This window comes from Lagenorhynchus albirostris, chromosome 17 (assembly GCF_949774975.1).
Source record: "Lagenorhynchus albirostris chromosome 17, mLagAlb1.1, whole genome shotgun sequence".
NCBI lineage: Eukaryota > Metazoa > Chordata > Mammalia > Artiodactyla > Delphinidae > Lagenorhynchus > Lagenorhynchus albirostris.
Window position 1 is genome coordinate 53868219 of NC_083111.1, and position 18769 is coordinate 53886987.

The window sequence follows — 18769 nt, forward strand, 5'->3', positions numbered from 1 at the left end:
TGTGCTAGACAGCCCTGCACAATGAAGTTCCCTGTTACAAATGTCAATAACACCCTCCTTGAGTAACAAGGGATGCCATATAAATCAAAAGAAGTGTATTGAAGTAATATGTCATGTAATTCAGTCTTGATTATAGATAGGAGGAGAGTTCAGAGAAAAGAAAGGAAATTGTGGGTCTAGAGGGATCAGAGAAGCCTTCATGGAAGAGGTGGCATTTTAGAAGGCTCTGGAAGGATGAGGATAATTTGGAAAGTAAAAGTCAAGAGGGACAGCACTTTACACAGAGAGGACATGGCTGGGATGAGAATGGTATGGATTTGGAGAAGGGGTCAGGAAGGGGATTTTTATAGTATGTAGTGATTTGGTTGACTAAAATGAAGTCTTTGGGGAACAGCAAAAAGTAAGATTGGATTGATGTGTGTGTGTGTGTGTGTGTGTGTGTGTGTGAGAGAGAGAGAGAGAAAGAGAGAGAGAGAGAGAGAGAGAGAGAGAGAGAGAGAGAGAGAGAAGGAGAATGAGGGGAAAGGGCTGTAGAGAGTCCCAGCTATCAGGCAGAGCAAGGAGTTTGAACTTAGTGCAGGGACAATGAAGAAAGTGAGTGATGAGCAGGCAGCAGCAATGAGGAAAGTGATGTTTGGGGACAATAAATCTGACAGCTGTGGACCAGGCAGGATTGGAGGCTGAGAGACTTATGGCAGAGGGACCACTTTGGAAGTTGTTGGTAGTAATTCAGGCATGAAGTAGTACGACTCTCTATCAGGAGAATGTAAAGTAAGGTGTGAACCAGAGAGAGCTTTCAAAGAAAGAGAGGGTGAGATGTGAACATATCAGATACAAAGGATGAAGAGGGAACAATTCAATGTGGCTTCAGGGTTCCGAGTCTGGAAGAACAGTAGTGCCTCCAATGAATGGAATGAGAGCCATGAAGGGGAGTCAGTTTTGTCCAGAATCAGTGACCCTTTGATCTGGCTCTTCTCTTCTGAAACGGTTCTTTTCTTAAACCTTCCAAAGGTTCTAATTCCACCTCCTATAACCCAAGGACTATTATTCTAATATTTTCTCTGCATGTTTTTTCTTTCAGGCAATTTTAATGTACATTTTAATAAATATTCTGTCTGGACCAGGTCTTTCTAACCAAGTAATGAAAGTCAAATGTGCATAGCCTAAAAGAACTACTTTTTAAGAAGAAATAAGAGAGTATTTATATGTAAGGGACAAGTGTGGGGTTTTTGTTCGTTCATTTGTTTGCTTTTAACTTATATCCCCTCTGCAGAAAATTCAGACCAGAATCTTTTTTCTTCCTATTATTCAGATTCAATTATGTTTTAGGAAACCAACTAAATATTTGGTAAATTCAATGAAACAAATTACTCAGAATAATGGCTTGGAATTGTGTAGACAAAAGAATTATCTGATTGACGAAATCTTTTGCTTTACAATTGCCTGTGATGATAATGGAGACATGGTTTAAATGGTCACATTTTTCCCATTTCAGCTCTACACACTCCCAAAATATCTCTCTCTGTTCAGTCAGTTTAGGTGTTCAGCATTGTGTAGATAAAATATCTTTATCATTGACTGCATATATCAAAGGAATTGATTGGCTCTTTCAGTATTTTGGAGACACAGAAATATCTTGGTAAAGGACTACACTATGGATAAACACATTCAATTCAAATATATTATTTCCATAGGATACGGGGTATGCAGAATATTTTACAGATCGGGCTATCAGTTTCAATTGAGTCACACTAACACACTTTTTTGTTTGTTTTTTACAGTATATCTGGTGGGAAACTGTGCAACATAGTCCAAGTAGCAACTCCAAAAGTTTATGGCAAAATTTTCATTATGGATTTTGTTTGGCTTAAAAAACCTTTGAAATGCCAAACAGTCTTTGTTTACATAAATTTCTTAAAAGACTTCTACCTTCCTAGAGGAATGTTGGTAGCCCAAGAGACAAAGGCAGCTTTCCTTTTAAAGCAATATATGCCTTTTGTTGGTGTTATTGCTGCTGATGATAGAAAAGCAGTCATGTATTATGGAAAACACAGAAAACTAGGAATAAGAAAAAAGGCATCCTTTACCCCCATCTCGCAAAACCCACAATTTATTAGCATTTAGTCATATTTATTTTCATATTTTCACTTGATCTTTTTTATATCATTATAGTCAATATACAGATATATAATTTTATATGCTGTTTTTACACAAAATGTGAAATTAATCTTCTCAAGGATAGCACAGAGTAAAAGAAAATGGATAAGATTGTGAGTCAGTTTTTCTCAGCCACAGTTTTCTCATTAATAAAATGATACAATTCCTCATGGAGTTACTCAAATCAGATGAGATGCATCAGACAAAATTTGTGGGGTTTTTTTTTTTTGTCTCTCCTCCCTCCTGTACCATCAGCTACCCTTCCATCAGTCCTTTACTTCTCAGTGACTTCCATTCCCCTAGGCAGCCTCCTGACTCTGACTCTGAGTAAACCGAGTAGGATGTGCTCATGGAAAATTAAGAATTCTGCCGCAGGTGCGGCAAAAAACAACAAAAAAGAGTGTATTAATGATACTAAACTCTCCAGCATTAGGCCTAAATCAGAGGTTCCTCAAGTTTACTGGGACTGTTTTTGTACTGTTTTCACAGGTCCACCTTTCATTTTTAATTGTTTTATTTGTTCCATTTTTCTGGGTTCAACTATATCCTTAATAGTATAAAGATCTCCTAGATGGGAAAAAAGTGCAATTTTTGTAACTTAGCACAGAGTTATCTAAGTGTGCAATCTTATTTTATTATTAAAGAAAAGTTTTCCATTTTCCAATTCACATCCTATATAAGGAAAAACTACGTATGTCATAAATTGCCTCAGTGAAAGTGTCCTGCAGTTACATGTTTTGTGTCCTTTGGTTAGATGAGCGCACATTGTGTATTCCCAATTTTACGCCTGCAGCTTTGAGACATAATTTCACCAGTAAAGGAATATAAATTTTCCTGTATGCCTACAAAAAGGGAAAAACCTGCACTCGCACAGAATTCTTGATTTTACCACACACCAAAAAACACCTTAAAATCAGCTAACCTTGAAAATGACAAAGTATATTTCTTTACGTAGCCTCTTGTGAATTCTTCAAATTGCAGATATTCCAAGTTCCAGACAGATTAAGTCTGGGCTGTTACCATGTTCTTAGTCTCCTTTACTTTTTTTATGAGTTGGGGGAAGGGTGAAAGGTAAAAAGCTAGAGCTAGGTCAACATTAAGCAGAATTTTGCAGTAGGTCACTTTATATTCACTGTCCTCCTCAACTTAATGAAACATTCACTCACAACCCTAAAAGCACCAAGTGCTGTCCTAGGTGGGGGCGCTACTGGGATATAGAAAGACACACTCTTCATCTTCAAGGGGCTCACTATTGGCCATGTACACAAATAATCCTGAGCAGACCATTATGTTCTACAATAGAGAACGAAGCCTCCATGAGGGGAAAAGCAAAATGGCGGAGAATGGAGGAAAGCTCTGTGGAGAACATGGCATTGATCTGGGCCTGTAAAGATGGGCAGAATGTCTAAAAGCAGCAATAAGGAGACAGAGAGAAAAGGAAGAAAGTTCAACAGAAAGAGAGGAATAGATAGGGGAGGGACTGGACACGTTCAAGGAGAGAGTAGTCTAGTATCATTGAAGTGGGGCAATGAAAGTGAACTGTCTGCTGAGGGAAGCCTGAACCAGATTGTGGTCCTGCTATATCTAACTCCCATCTCTCCTCCCCATGCCTGACCTTTGTCACTCTACCTACTTACACCCACACCCATGATTACAACTCCCAACTATGAGAGTCTAGTACACAGCTCTAGCAAAGACATCTTCCTGACCCCTACGCCTAATTGAGTTTTGGACATCGTGTAATTACATCAAATCCAATATGTCTAAAACTAAATCCATTCTTTTTTCCTTTGTAAACCCCTACCTCTTTTTTTCTTTCCTATTTTAGATTCCCAAGCCACAAATCTAGGAGTCCTTCTAAGTTCTTTTCTGTCCTATAGACTCACCCCAAATCCAAGTAATAGTCAAGTGCTAGTGACTCTAGCTGATAACTCATTATTTGACCTACTCTGTCACACTACCATTGTCCTAGTTCACTATTTCTCACCTGCTCTATTTCAGGACACACCTCACCAAGCCTCTCTGACTCCCATTCCTCTGTCCCCCCACATCATTCTGCACATTTCTCACTAGGGGGTTTCTCTAACATACAGATATGTTATTAAAATGCTTTAAAGTTCCCAGAGGCCTAGAGTTTAAACATCTTAGCATAACAAGTAAGATCCTGGCTCCTTTATATGTTTTTAGCTTCATCACTTATGGCTTTCCTAACTCAGACTTTATGCTCTGCTGATACTGAATTATTTGTAGTTCTCTGAACTTGCTATGTTCTCTCAGCCAGAATACCTTTCATCTGGCAAACTCTCAGTTATCATCCAAGTCTCAGATCAAACGGTGCCCCCCATGCATCCCATCAAGCCTTCCCTGAATGTCTCAGGCAGATCTATGTAACTGGATGCCTAGCTATAACCATGTGTGTTAGGTATTCTACCTATGTGTCCACAGTACATTGCATATACTTCTGGTTTAGTAATTCTTATGTATCATAATTGTTACCTGTTGGTCTTCCCATTGCCACTAACATCTGTAAGAGTAGGGCCCGAATCCCCAGTGCCCTCAGCACTGAATTTGGCATGTCACAGGCTCCCAGAAGAGTTTATAGATAGTCGTGTGTTGCAGCCAAAGAGTACAGGCTTTGCAATACAGCAGGTGGCTAGCATTTCTTCCCAAATCTATGTTCAGTGACATCACACTAGTTGCTTAAAATTGGTCATGGTTGGAGTACTAACACTGCAGAAATCAGCAACTATGACATTTCAGGGCCCCTCCCTTTTTTTGTGGAGAGCCAGTTGTTAAATACTGATCAGTACACTTCTCTCTGTGTGTGTATCATACATAATAAATGAAAGTGTAAAAGAGTACATACACGAATACTTTGGAGCTAAGTCAATTCCAACACTCTATTTTGCTCCCTGAAAAATTATTGTTTATTTATTCCATATCCTTCACTGATTTTAATTAAAATTTATTGTCTTTTATTGAATGTCTTTTGAATTCCAAAACAGAAAAACTAGCAACCAGCTAGTATGATAGTGAGTTTGTTACTAGATAAGACTTTTGAGCAAGATTTCCCCCTTCCAGACAGAACAGACTGACTTAGAAACATGGCGGACTCAAATCATAATTTACTTTTTGTATAGAATCCTGTTGGCTTTCCAAAGAGCCTTTCAGATATCCTCCCCAATGAGACAGCTACATTGGACTGAATGCACAGAGATGCAGAAGGATGGCAACTTAAGGAAGGAAACAGTGTGAGCAGAAGTATTAAAATGAGAATAAATCTATCCGAGCACTCCTATGTTGCTAATTTTCCTAAAACAATTTGCACACATCATCTTCTTTCAAAAAGAAACATCCCCAATCTCCTCTGACTGGCTTTCAAAGCCCTCTAAAATCTGACCTTTTCATCATTTTTCTGGCTTTTTTCATCCATTGTTTCTTTAATTTAATAGACAATTATTGAGCACCAATTTCATGTCAGGCATTACTCCAGAAAACCAATAATAATTACTGTCTTATGGGAAATTTTTGTAAAATACAAAAGATCACCATTCAAAAATGGTGATAGTATTGGAGTAGTATTTTTGTTTTTTTCAGATATATACCCAGGAGTGGAATTGCTAGGTCATATGGTAGCTCTATTTTTAGTTTTCTGAGAAACCTCCATACTGTTTTCCGCTGTGGCTGCAGCAACTTACATTCCCACCAGCAGTGCACAAGGGTCTCCTTTTCTCTACATCCTCACCAACATTTGTTATTTGTGGTCTTTTTGATGATAGCCGTTCTGACAGGTGTGAAAAAACAAAAACACTAATTTGAAAAGATACATGCACCTCAATGTTCATAGCAGCATTATTTACAATAGCCAGGACATGGAAGCAACCTAAGCATCCATCAACAGGTGAATGGATAAAGAAGATATGGTACACATATACAATGGAATATTACTCAGCCATAAAAAAGAATGAAATCTTGCAATTTGCAGCAACATGGATGGACTTGGAGGGTATTATGCTAAGTGATATGTCAGACAGAGAAAGATAAATACTGTATGATATCAGTTATATGTGGAATCTAAAAAGTAAAACAAATCAGTGAATATAACAAAAAAGACATAGACTCACAGATATAGAGAACAATCTAGTGGTTACCAGTGGGGGGAGGAAAAGGGAGTGGGGAAAGTTAGGGTTAGGGGATTAAGAGGTACAAACTATTAGGTATAAAATAATCTACAAAGATATATTGTACAGCACAGGGAATATAGACAATATTTTATAGTAACTATAAATAGAGTATAACCTTTAAAAATTGTGAATCACTATATGGTACACCTGTAACTTATATAATATTGTACATCAACTATAATTTTTTTTAACTTAAAAAAAACAGTTGGAAAATACAAAGTTAGGTTGCACAGTGTGCAGAAGAGGCAACAAGGAATGAGTGAACACCATACATAAGGCTGGAGGGCAGGCCCTCAACAGAGAAGAGTCACTTCACTTTAGAAAAACGAGTAGGTGTTCTCCAGGCCAACATGAAACCAGCAGAATTTACGTAGCCAAGCAGAGCCCAGGGTAAGACCTTGGAAGTACCTGTGTGCCACTGAAAGCAACTAAATCTGGTTCTAAGGCACCAGGGAACCACTGAAGAACTCTAATAAGGACAGTGGCAAACCGGATTTGACTTTCGGGAACTTCACTCATAAAATTTTACAATGAAGCCAGCCCATAACCAGGGAAACAGAAATGAGGCTTTTGCAATTAGAGCAAAAAGCAAAGAAGACTTGAATTAGGGCGTAAGAGTAGAGAAGTCTAGGAAGGATATACAAGAGTTAAATCAGTGGAATTTAACTACTAATCTGGCAAATGAAAAAGAAGTTCCTAAAGTGAGTCCCAGATTCTCACCTGGAGTGACTGGGCAGGCAGTGGTGTTAGCAAGCGTGGCACAGAATACAAGAGGAAGAACAGTCTTAACTGTTCTTTTTAAAGTCTTAACTTTACTCCTTCCGCATAGATGTGGGCGTGTCTCACCAGATTCTCCCATGTATAATAAGCTCATTTGATTTTGCAACCTTGCTCATGTAATTTTTCCCACCTGTAAAGCCCTCCCCACTCTTCATACCTCCCACCTCTCTGAAAAGCTCAAGTTCCCAGCTCAGGCTGCAGTGAGAGCCAGGGGTCCCGTACATTGGACATCTACCTGAAGGCAGAGTCTAGCATGAGTTCTAGAGTCAGAAAAATGTAAGTTCAATTCTACTTCCTATCTCTGTAACTTTGAATACGTTATTTTACTTCTTGATACTTGTTTGTTCAAATGTAACATGGGATACTAATGATACCCACTCATAGGGTTGCTGTGAGGAAATGCTTAGTACATAGTAAGCATTTAAAAATGCTTATTTACCACATTTAAATTATATGCTATAGTTAAAATATTATTTACTCCGCCTTATTCATGAAATAGCAAAAAATACAGACTGGTAATTCCCCAAAATGACAAAGTTTGGAGGTTATAATAGAGGTTGATCTTCCAGGCTGATCTAACAGCATATTCATAAGATCAAATTAATATTTCTTGAGCTCTGCTATGTGCCCAGAGAGAAATACATTAAGCACATTAAGTTTATATGAACGAACTCAATATATCTTCACAACAATCCTGAGAAGTAGGAACTAACTGTAGAAGAGAATTTGGAGGCAAATGAATGCAAAGTGACCTGCTGGTTGTAGCAAAGCCAGGATTTTGACCCAGCACACCTGCTCCATTTCAACCACAGGGCAAGAGAAAATCAAATAAAGGTGAGACTGGTGAGGGCTAAAGTAAGTTTCCTGGAGGTGGATGTTTGGGCCGGGTTAAAGAGACTGAGAGGAAAGAGGTCGTTCCAGATAAAGGAGGGAGATGGGAAGGATATGACAGTATTATCAACAGGAGAAAAAAGCCCAGAATTTTAAAAAGCATTTTCTGTCTGAGGAATAGTAATGAGATTAGTCAGATGTGGGCCAAAAGTTTATGGGAAATAAATTTGGAGGACATGTAGACTGGGGCTGGAACAGTGAGACCGGAAAACCAAGCACAGGACCACCACCTGCCTCCCCAAGGCCGTCATCAGGCTGGTGACCAACACCAGGGAAATCACATTCTATAGGGCACAGCTATCCCAGCCTTGGAGTTTCTCTTCCAATGGGCCCTCGTTAACCTCTGCCGATCCATTTCCAGGACCGTCACCGGTTCCCTCTTTTCATGCCTATTTCAAAACTTTCTACTCTCCTGAAGTTGTCACACCTGGAATTTTTTTCCCTCTGAAATCTGCCCCCAACATCCAACCTCTCCTCTCTAATGCTACTTCCTTAATTCCAGTCTCATGTCCTCCCTGCACTGTAGACCAGGAGGCTGGTCTCTCTGCCTCGCCAAACTGTTGCATAAGCATTCTAACCAACTTCCCTGCCTCTTAGTTGCCCTCTTCCAATTCATCCCCCAGGGTGCTGCTAGAATCATCTAAAGTGCAAACTTGATAACAGCATCATGCTGCCTGAAGTCTTCCAATATCCTTTTTCCCTATAGGTTTAAATCCAAGGTCATAATCATAGCACACTGGGACATTTATGTTCTGCTCCCCACTTACTTTCTCAAGCTCATCCCCTTTCTGTCCCCCACATACCATTCTACAAGCAGTTTCCTTATCTGGCCACACTCTTTCCTGCCTCCAAGCCAGTGTACATACTCCCCCTGCCACGAGCATTCCATACAGATGCAAGAACAAAATGCTACAAATGGGAGGGACAAACACCAATCCCTGCCAGTGGAGAAAAAGGAAGCCTGCTCTGCGTCATGACCTATGAGAGGGTCAAATGAGGGCCTGCGCGCACCGCATTGCTGTAGTAATTTGTTCAAATGTCTCTCCCACCAGATTGTATATCCCACAAGGGCAGAAACATTATCCCATTCATTTTTGTGTCCACAGTGCCTGTCATGGTGCCTAGGGACATACTGATAAATGACTAAACTAGTAAAGACTGGATATAAAGGTAGAATGACCAAGTATGACTCCAAAGATTTTTTCAGGAGACCAAAAATGGCAAAATTGTTGAAAGAAATGTTAAGGGAAAAGATGTTAAAAACACTGTCAGAAATCTTTAGCTTAAGATGAGGATATGGAAATTTTACATTGTAAGTATTTAGGATTTGGAAAAATTTAGACTGTTGAGTAGTCAGAATCAGATATGTGCATTTGTGAACCAGTAGAATCAAGGAAAGAAGGTATGACTAGGGTTGAATTTATTTATTTATTTATTTATTTATTTATCTATCCTTTTTATTGAACTACAGTTGACATACAATATTGTATTCATTTCAGATGTACAACATAGTTATTCAACATTTACATACATTATTAATTGATTACCACTATAAGTCTAGTAACCATCAGTCACCATACAAAGTTGTTACAATATTACAGACTATATTTCCTATGCTGTACATTACCTCCCTGTAACTTATTTATTTTATAACTGGAAATTTATACCTCTTAATGCTCTTTACTTATTTCACCCAACACCCCACCACCCTACCCTTTGCTAACCACCAGTTTGTTCTCTGTATCTATGAGTCTGTTTCTGTTTTCTTTTGTTTGTTTGTTTTCTTTTTTAGATTTCACACACAAGCATACTTCATTTTTTGCACTTCACAGGTATTGAAATTTTTGCAAATTGAAGTTTTGTGGCAACCCTGGGTTGTTGGATGATGGTTAGCATTTTTTAGCAGTAAAGAATTAATTAAGGTATGTATATTGGTTTCTTTTAGACAAAATGCTGTTGCACACTTAATAGACTACAGTATAGTGTAAACAAATTTTATATGCCCTGGGAAACCAAAAAATACATGTAACTCGCTTTATTGTGATATTCCCTTTATTGCCATGGTCTAGAACCAAGCCCACAATAGCTCTGAGGTATGCCTGTATAAGTGAAGTCATATAGTATTTGTCTTTCTCTGTCCCACTTATTTCACTTGGCATAATACCCTTTAGGTCCATCCATGTGTTGCAAATGGCAAGACATCATTCTTTTTTAAGGCTGAGTAATATTCTATTATATATAATAGATACTTTATATATATATATATCTATATATATATATATCTCACATCCTCTATCCATTAATCTGTGGATGGATATTTATGTTTCCATATCTTGGCTACTGTAAATAATGCCTCAATGAACATAGGGGTGCATATATCTTTTGGAATTAGTGTTTTTGTTTTCTTCAGATAAATACCCAGAACCAGAAGTGGAATTGCTGGATCATACAGTAATTCTATTTTTAATTTTTTGAGGACCCACCATACTGTCTTCTAAGCTGGCTGAACTAATTTATAATCCCACCAACAGTGCACCAGTGTTCCTTTTTCTCCACATCCTTGACAACACTTGTTATTTTTTTAAAATTTATTTATTTACTTATTTATGCTGGCTGTGTTGGGTCTTAATTTCTGTGCGAGGGCTCTGTCTAGTTGCGGCGAGCAGGGGCCACTCTTCAACGCGGTGCACGGGCCTCTCACTGTCACAGCCTCCCTCGTTGCGGAGCACAGGCTCCAGATGCACAGGCTAAGTAGCTGTGGCTCACGGGCCCAGTTGCCCCGCGGCATGTGGGATCCTCCCAGACCAGGGCTCGAACCCGCGTCCCCTGCATTGTCAGGCAGACTCTCAACCACTGTGCCACCAGGGAAGCCCGCCAACACTTGTTATTTGTTGCCTTTTTGATAATAGCCATTGTGACAGGTATGAGGTGATATCTCAATGTGGTTTTGATTTGCATTTCCCTCATATCAGTGCTGTTGAGCTTCTTTTCATATGCTTGTTGGCCATCTTTATGTCTTCCTTGAAAAATGTCTATTCAGCTTCTCTGTCCATTTTTTTAAATCAGGTTGTTCTGTTTTCTTGATGTTGAGTTGTATGAGTTCTTTGTATATTTTGGATATTAATCCCTTATCAGATATGTCACTTGCAAATATCTTCTCCCATTCAGTACTCAGCCTTTTCTTCTTGTTGATGGTTTCCTTCACTACGCAAAAGCTTTTCAGTTTGATACAGTCCCATTTGTCTAGTTTTGTCATTGTTGCCCTTGCCTAAGGAAACAGATCTAAAAAAGTATTGCTAAGACTGATGTCAGAGTGTACTCTAGAAGTTTTATGGTTTCAGGTCTTACATTTAAATCTTTAATCTACTTTGAGTTTATTTTTATATGTGGTGTAAGAAAATGGTCCAGTTTCATTCTTTTGAATGTAGCTCTCTGGTTCTCCCAACACCATTTATTGAAGGGGCCTTCTTTTCCCCACTGTTTATTCTTGCCTCTTTTGTCGTAGTTTAATTGACCACATAAGTGTGGGTGCATTTCTGGGCTGTCTATTTTGTTCCACTGGTCTACATGTCTGTTTTTGTGCCAGTACCATACAGTCTTGATTACTATAGATTTGTAGTATAGTTTGAAATCAGGGAGTGTGATACCTCTAGCTTTCTTTTTGTTTCTTAAGATTGCTTTGGCTATTTGCATTCTGCTGTGGTTCCATACAAATTTTAGGATTATTTGCTTTAGTTCTGTGAAAAATGCCACTGATGTTTTGATAGGAATTGCATTTAATCTGTAGATTACTTTGTACATTTTATCAATATTAATTATTCCAATCCATGAGCACTATATATCTTTCCATTAGTTTGTGTCATCTTCATTTTCTTTCATCAGTGTCTTATAGTTTTCAGAGTAGAGGTCTTTCATCTTCTTGGTTAAACTTATTCCTAAGTATTTTATTCTTTTTTTTTTTTTTTTTTTTTTTTTTTTTTAGTATTTTATTCTTTTTGATGCAATTGTAAGTGGGAGTGTTGTTTTTATTTCTCTTTCTGATAGTTTGTTATTAGTGTATAGAAATGCAACAGATTTCTGTATTGATTTTATATCCTGCAACTTTACTGAATTCATTTAGTAGTTCTAATAGTTTTGGGGTAAAGTCCTTAGAATTTTCTATATATAGTACCATATAATCTGAAAACAGCAGCAGTTTTAATTCTTTCTTTCTAATTTGATGACTTTTATCTCTTTTCTTGTCTGATAGCTGTGGCTAGGAATTCTAATACTGTGTTGAATAAAAGTAGTTATTGATAGAGGACATCCCTGTCTTGTTCTTGATCTTAGAAGAAAATTTTCAGATTTTTACCATAATGTTAAATGTGGGTTGTCATATATGGCCTTTATTATGTTGAGTAATATTCTCTCTATTTCCACTTTGTTGAGAGCTTTTAGCATGAATGAATGTTGAATTTTGTTAAATGCTTTTTCTGCATTTATCAAGGTGATTATATGATTTTTATTCTTCAATTTGCTTATATGGTATATCATTTTGATTGATTTTTGGATACTGAACCATCATCCTTGCATCCCTATAATAATAAATCCCTCTTAATCATGGTATATGATCCTTTTAATGTACTGTTGAATTCAGTTTGCTACTTCCCCTACCCCACATTGTATGTTTTTTACATTGTATTATTATTTTGTTTGTTGCTTAACTAATTATTTTATGTATAGATTATTTTTACTACTTTTGTCTTTCAATCTTCATGCTAGCTTTATAGATAGTCGATCCACTACATTTATTGTATGCTTGCCTTTATTAGTAAAATTTTTTCTTTTATAATTTTTTTGTTTCTTGTTATGGCGTTTTCTTCTCTGTTTAAAGAAGTACTTTAACATTTCTTGTAAGACTGGTTTAGTAGTGATGAACTCCTTTAACTTTTGCTTCTCTGGGAAACTATTTATCTCTCTTTCAGTTCTGAATTGTAACCTTGCAAGGTGGAATATTCTTGGTTATAAGTTTTTCTTTCTTTCAGTACTTTGAATACATCATGCCAATCCCTTCTGGCCCATAAAATTTCTTCTGAAAATTTAGCTGCTAGACTTATGGGGAGTCTCTTGTACATAACTAGTTTTTTTCTCTTGCTGATTTTAAGATTCTTTCTTTATCTTTAACTTTTGATAATTTAATTATAATGTGTCTTGGTGTGGGTCTCTTTCAATTCATCTCATTTGGGTGTCTCTGCCTCCTGGATTTGATTGTCTGTTTCCTTTAACAGGTTAGGGAATTTTCAGCCATAATTTCTTCCAGTAGGTTTCTGTCTTTTTCTCTCTCTTTTCTCCTTCTGGGACCCCTATAATGTGAATGTTAGTACACTTGATGTTGTTCCAAAGGTCTCTAAACTATCCTCATTTTTTAAACTATTCTTTTTTCTTTTTGCTCTTCTAATTGGGTAATTTCCTTTACCCTGTCTTTCAGAACACTGATCCATTCTTCTGCATCCTCTAAATAGCTGTTTATTCCCTCTAGTGTATTTTTTATTTCTAGTTAGTTACTAAAAAATACTGATTGGTTCTTTTTTTATAGCTTCTACCTCTTTGTTGAAGTTCTCACTGAGTTCATCCATTCTACTCCTGTTGTAATCATCTTTACAACACTATTACTTTGAACTCTTTATCTGGTAAGTTCCTTATCTCTGTTTCATTTAGTTCTTTCTCTGAGGTTTTTTCTTATTCTTTCATTTGGAAGGTATTTCTTTGTCTCCTCATTTTGCCTAACTTTCTGCATTTGTTTCTGTATATTATATATATCAGCTATGTCTCCCAGTCTTGAAAGGATGGCCTTATGTAGAAGGTGTTCTGTGGGGCTCAATGGTACGATCTCACCTAGTCAAAAGAGGCAGGTGCTCCAGGGGTATCCCCTGTGTGGGATGTGCATGTCCTCCTACTGTGATAGAGCCATGATAGCTGCAGACCTCTTGGTGGACAGAGTTGTTTCCCAGGCCAGCTAGCTGTGGGGCTTAGCCACAACTGCTGCAGACTCCCTGGTGGACAGGGCTGGTCCCTGTCCCAAATGTCTACAAAACCTGTCTGCAACTGCTGCAGGCATGCTGATATGAGGGCTGGCCCTCAGTGCAGCTGGCTGGGAGGTCCAACCTCGATTGCTGCTGGTACATCGATTTGTAGGGCTGGCTTCCTGTAGCTGAAGCCACTTTGAAGGGGCACTTTGCCAGCTAGAATAGCCTGACAGGTTGGGGAGGACAAGAGCCACTTCAGAGGGGCCAGCCAGGACAGGTGGGTTGAGTGAGGTGGGTCCCAGAGAACACCAGGGTGGGGAGCACGGTTTTAGCTGTTGATGGAGTGTGACAGAAATGGCACTCGCCGGCGCTGGGCCAGCTAGGTGAAAGGGAAGTAAAAGAAAATTGGCACCCACCAGTGCTTTCGCCCCCAGAGGAAGTGCCGCCAGATACCTGTGCCTCCGGTGCCTGCCCTTATGTTAGTCAGTGATTCTCCTTTGTATATGACCCAGGTTCTTTTCAAGCTGCTGCCTCTGTGCTGGGATTCAGAGGGAATGAGTTTATGTGCAAGCCCTTTAAGAGTGAAATCTCAGTTTTCCACAGCCCTCCAGCTCTCCGGGCCATAAGGCCCTCTGGATTTCAAAGCCAGCTGTTACGGGGCTCATCTTCCCGGTGCAGGACCCCTGGGCGGAGGAGCCCAGTGTAAGGCTCAGACCCCTATCCCCTAGTGCACAGTGGAGGTATGATCCTGGAATTAAAGATGGCCTTGTTCAGTTATTACAGTCCCTTCCAGTGCATTCTTATATGGAATGGGAAAATAGTGGAAGTAAGGACAAATTCGTACCTACTCATTTATGAGTCAATTGAAAACCTACTATATGTCAGGCACTGTATTAGGCACTAGGGTATAAAAATGAAAAAGTCTGAGTTCCTGCTCACAAAAAGGTCACAGTCTAACAGGAAAAAACATGAAAGTAAACTGATCATTAAAGCCATAAAGGAATAAGTGTTATCATGGGAAAAAGCACAGATTAGTGTTACCTGACCTAGATGGCTTGGGGAAAGGTGGGCATCAAGAAAGTCTTCTGGAAAAGAAGACTCCTAAATTTAGCCTTGCGAATTAATAGAAGCTTTGTAGGTGAAGAAGGGAAGGAAGATGGTTTATGCAAAGGAGACTCTACCGTCGAAGACCAGGAGTCCAGAAAGAACACAATCAGTCCAAAGAACTGCAAGTAGGTCATTAAGGCTGGGCAACAATAAAGGAGACTAAACCAGGAAATAAAGTCTTAATCTAGGATACTGAGAATTTGGACAATATTCTAAAGGCTATGAAAAGTCACTGGAAGACTGCAAGGCAAGGTGTATTATAATTACATTTGCGCTTGAGGACGATCACTGTTTTCAGTAGGCAAAGGATTAGATCAAAGTCAAGGGCATTAGTTAGGACAGTGCTGCAACCATATGGGCGAGATAATCGGAGTAATTCTGCAAAGGCCTAACATGATGAGGTAAATAGCAGTGAGGATAGAAAGTAGATACATCTGGAATAGAATCAATAGATTTGATATATGCAGATGTGTAGAAAGGGGGAGAGAAAGGACTCAAACACCTGCACCATTGAGAAAAAAAGTGGTATGACAGTTGAGAGTCTGCATTCTGGAATCTCATGCCCATATGAGTACCTGGAACATGAAAATAATAAACGTTATTATTAATTGGAGAGTGCAATTTGCCTAAATGAAGACAATTGGTGGAGGAACATATTTCACGGGGTGGGGGTGAGCATGTTATTCAATTCTGCCTTCGCAGTATTTGAAGTGTCAGTAGGATACATGGGTGCAGTTAGAAATATAGAATTAGAGCCCAGAAGAAACATCTGGCCTGGAGATACAGATCTGAGAACAAATCAGGTTTGTGGAAGACTCCGGATTAAGTATAATTACAGGAAGAAATTTTGTGGAATGGAACGGAAACCCTGGAGTAGCTAGAATTGTAGGGAGACTGGTATGAACAGCCTATGAAATAAACAGAAGAAATTGCCACGGGCTTCCCTGGTGGCGCAGTGGTTGAGAGTCCGCCTGCCTTTGCAGGGGACGCGAGTTTGTGCCCTGGTCCGGGAAGATCCCACATGCCGCGGAGCGGCTGGGCCCGTGAGCCATGGCCGCTGAGCCTGCGCGTCCGGAGCCTGTGCTCCGCAACGGGAGAGGCCACAACAGTGAGAGGCCCGCATACCGCAAAAAAAAAATTGCCAAAGAGGAAGAAGGAAGAACAGGAGAAGTAGAGTCCCAAAAGCCAGAGGAAGGGACTTTCAATAGTGATCAATAAAGAGGAAAAGATAAGAACTGAAAAAGCACCTAAAACATGCGTTGGTAACCTTTGTGAGTAGCGTTTCCATAAAGTGTAGGGGGGGATAAATCGGATCTCATGGAGTTGGTGAATGAATTTCTAAGCAGAAAAAGACTGGAAAGAGAGTAAGAGTAAACAGCTGTCTTAACAAACTTGATGATGAGAGAGAGAACAATAATGACAGTGAGAAACAGGGCAGGGTATTTATGTTTGTTTTACTTGTATTTTATTTCTTAAGATGAAGAAACCTGAGCCTGTATAAATCGTGATGGGAAAGAGCTGGTAGAGTGGGAGGAATTATTTGTAGATACACAAGTGAGACTGAGTATGGAGAGAGCACCGTTCCTGAGGATGCAACAAGGGATACCATGAAGAGTGTAGGCAAAGCAGTCAGCCTTGGAGAGAAAAGGGTGCCTCCTTGTTTTCCTTGTCAGCAGGGTTGGTCTCTAAATCACTGACCCGTTTACGTCACCTAGCACCTAGCACAGTGCCTGGCACATAGAGGTACCCAATAAATGTTTGTTAAATAAATAAATGGAAAAGTGAGTGAATGAAAGAGGAAATGAATAAGATACAAGGAAAAGAGATGAGGATGACTATGTTACAGATCAGTTTTAAGTTCTGGGGCAGGAAGTGGTGAGTTCTCACAAGCTGGTCTCTATTTTCTCAGTGATAAGATGGACAATATTGATTGAGAATGAAGGGGCAATGGCAGAGGGAGGGGACATGGCAGTTCGTTGTGGGAAATGGGAAAAGTAGATGACAGGTAGAATGGTAACAGTGTTCAGTCACATTCTTGTTTAGAAAAAATGAACTGGAGCAGTAGTAAATTACAGGCGATCTAATTTCTTAGTGACGTCTGAGTACTTGCAGTGGACCTCCTCTGGGACTTATTCCAGTAAACATCTTCTCCAGCAAATTAGGAAAATCCATCACTTTGTTCGGACAATCAGAGGTCTTTATGCGTGGTGCCCTATTTAGATGAGCCATTTCATTGTCCTCAAGGTTGTTTCCTTTTCTGTTGCAAGTGACACATCCACAATGGGTACAATTTCACATTTAGCACTTCATTCCCCTTCATTGAGGCAAGGATCTTAGGACAAAGGGCCAGATCACATCAGATGTGATGCATTGCCACAGGGCAGGGATTTCTACATTTGCCAAAATTGCCATGGGGAGCCCTGCCTCCAAATGGAGAGGAGCCAGGTGCCTGGATAAACCCCTTACTCAAAAAATATCGTGAATAGGACCAGCTCATGGGCAGTAACTCCCTCCTCACCACCTAGAGCCAGATCTCTCCTTTATCAGCATCCTCAGCTGACATGCCTAGTGTTCAGTCTGTTTTTCCTTCCCCTCAAACATCTTGGCTCTTTCCACTTTATTTTTTTTAATTTTTATTGAAGTATAGTTGATTTACAATGTTGTGTTAGTTTCAGGTGTACAGCAAAATGAATCAGTTATACATATACATATATCCACTCTTCTTTTTTTGATTCTTTTCCCATATAGGTCATTACAGAGTACTGAGTAGAGTTCCCTGTGCTATACAGCAGGTTCTTACTAGTTATCTATTTTATATATAGTAGTATGTATATGTCAATCCCAGTCTCCCAATTTATCCCTCACCTGCCCCCCTTATTCCCTGGTGACCATAAGTTGGTTTTCTACATATGTGACTCTACTTCTGTTTTGTAAGTAAGTTCATTTGTACCCTTTTTTTTTTAAGATTCCACATATAAGTGATATATGATATTTGTCCACTTTATCTTTAGAGGATTTTGGAAACACACGTAAAAGCAATTAGCCTTGGGACAAAAGCAACACACTCCATTTTGCACACAGTCCTTTACTTTAACTTTGCTCTTGACTCTATCTCAGAGAAAGAGGGTATCATGAGGTGCAGACACCCTTAATAAATAGGGATCCACACGATCAAGGGTGCTTGACCCTTCTTGTCCAAATGCAAAGCATACCAGCTTCCCGTGCCTCACCAAGACTCTTGAGATGCTAAAGGGAAAAGCCAGAGAGGCTCCACATAGTAACACTTTCTTCTATCAGTGCGACTCTTCACACTTCAGCATCACGCAGAATATCTCTTTATTCCTCAGGGGAGCTCTCCCATCTCAAGAAGTCTGTGCCAGCCACTCAAAATCCAGTGCAGACCCAAAATTCAGACAGGTGGGAAACTGCTGTTATTCACGGTGGCTCTTAAGCTCATGAATAACAGCTTCTGTTGCTGGCTTCTCCCCAACTCCACCTATTTCCTCAGAATAATTAATCAAAAGAGGTTATTAAATCATACCAGGCTTCTGTCCCCTTCTAAACATGCTTTAAAATAGAAAATTATCCATGCACTCTGGAACTTTTTTTTTTAAATCATGAAAACTGAGGCACCAAAAGAAAACT

At 39.2% G+C, this 18769-nt stretch overlaps 1 protein-coding gene across 1 annotated transcript in view; it reads left to right on the forward strand.

Annotated features, from left to right (window-relative positions):
• Positions 1–18769, forward strand: part of TRHR (thyrotropin releasing hormone receptor) — a 40383-nt gene that overhangs the window by 2823 nt on the left and 18791 nt on the right. The gene's annotated exons all lie outside the window — the stretch shown is intronic.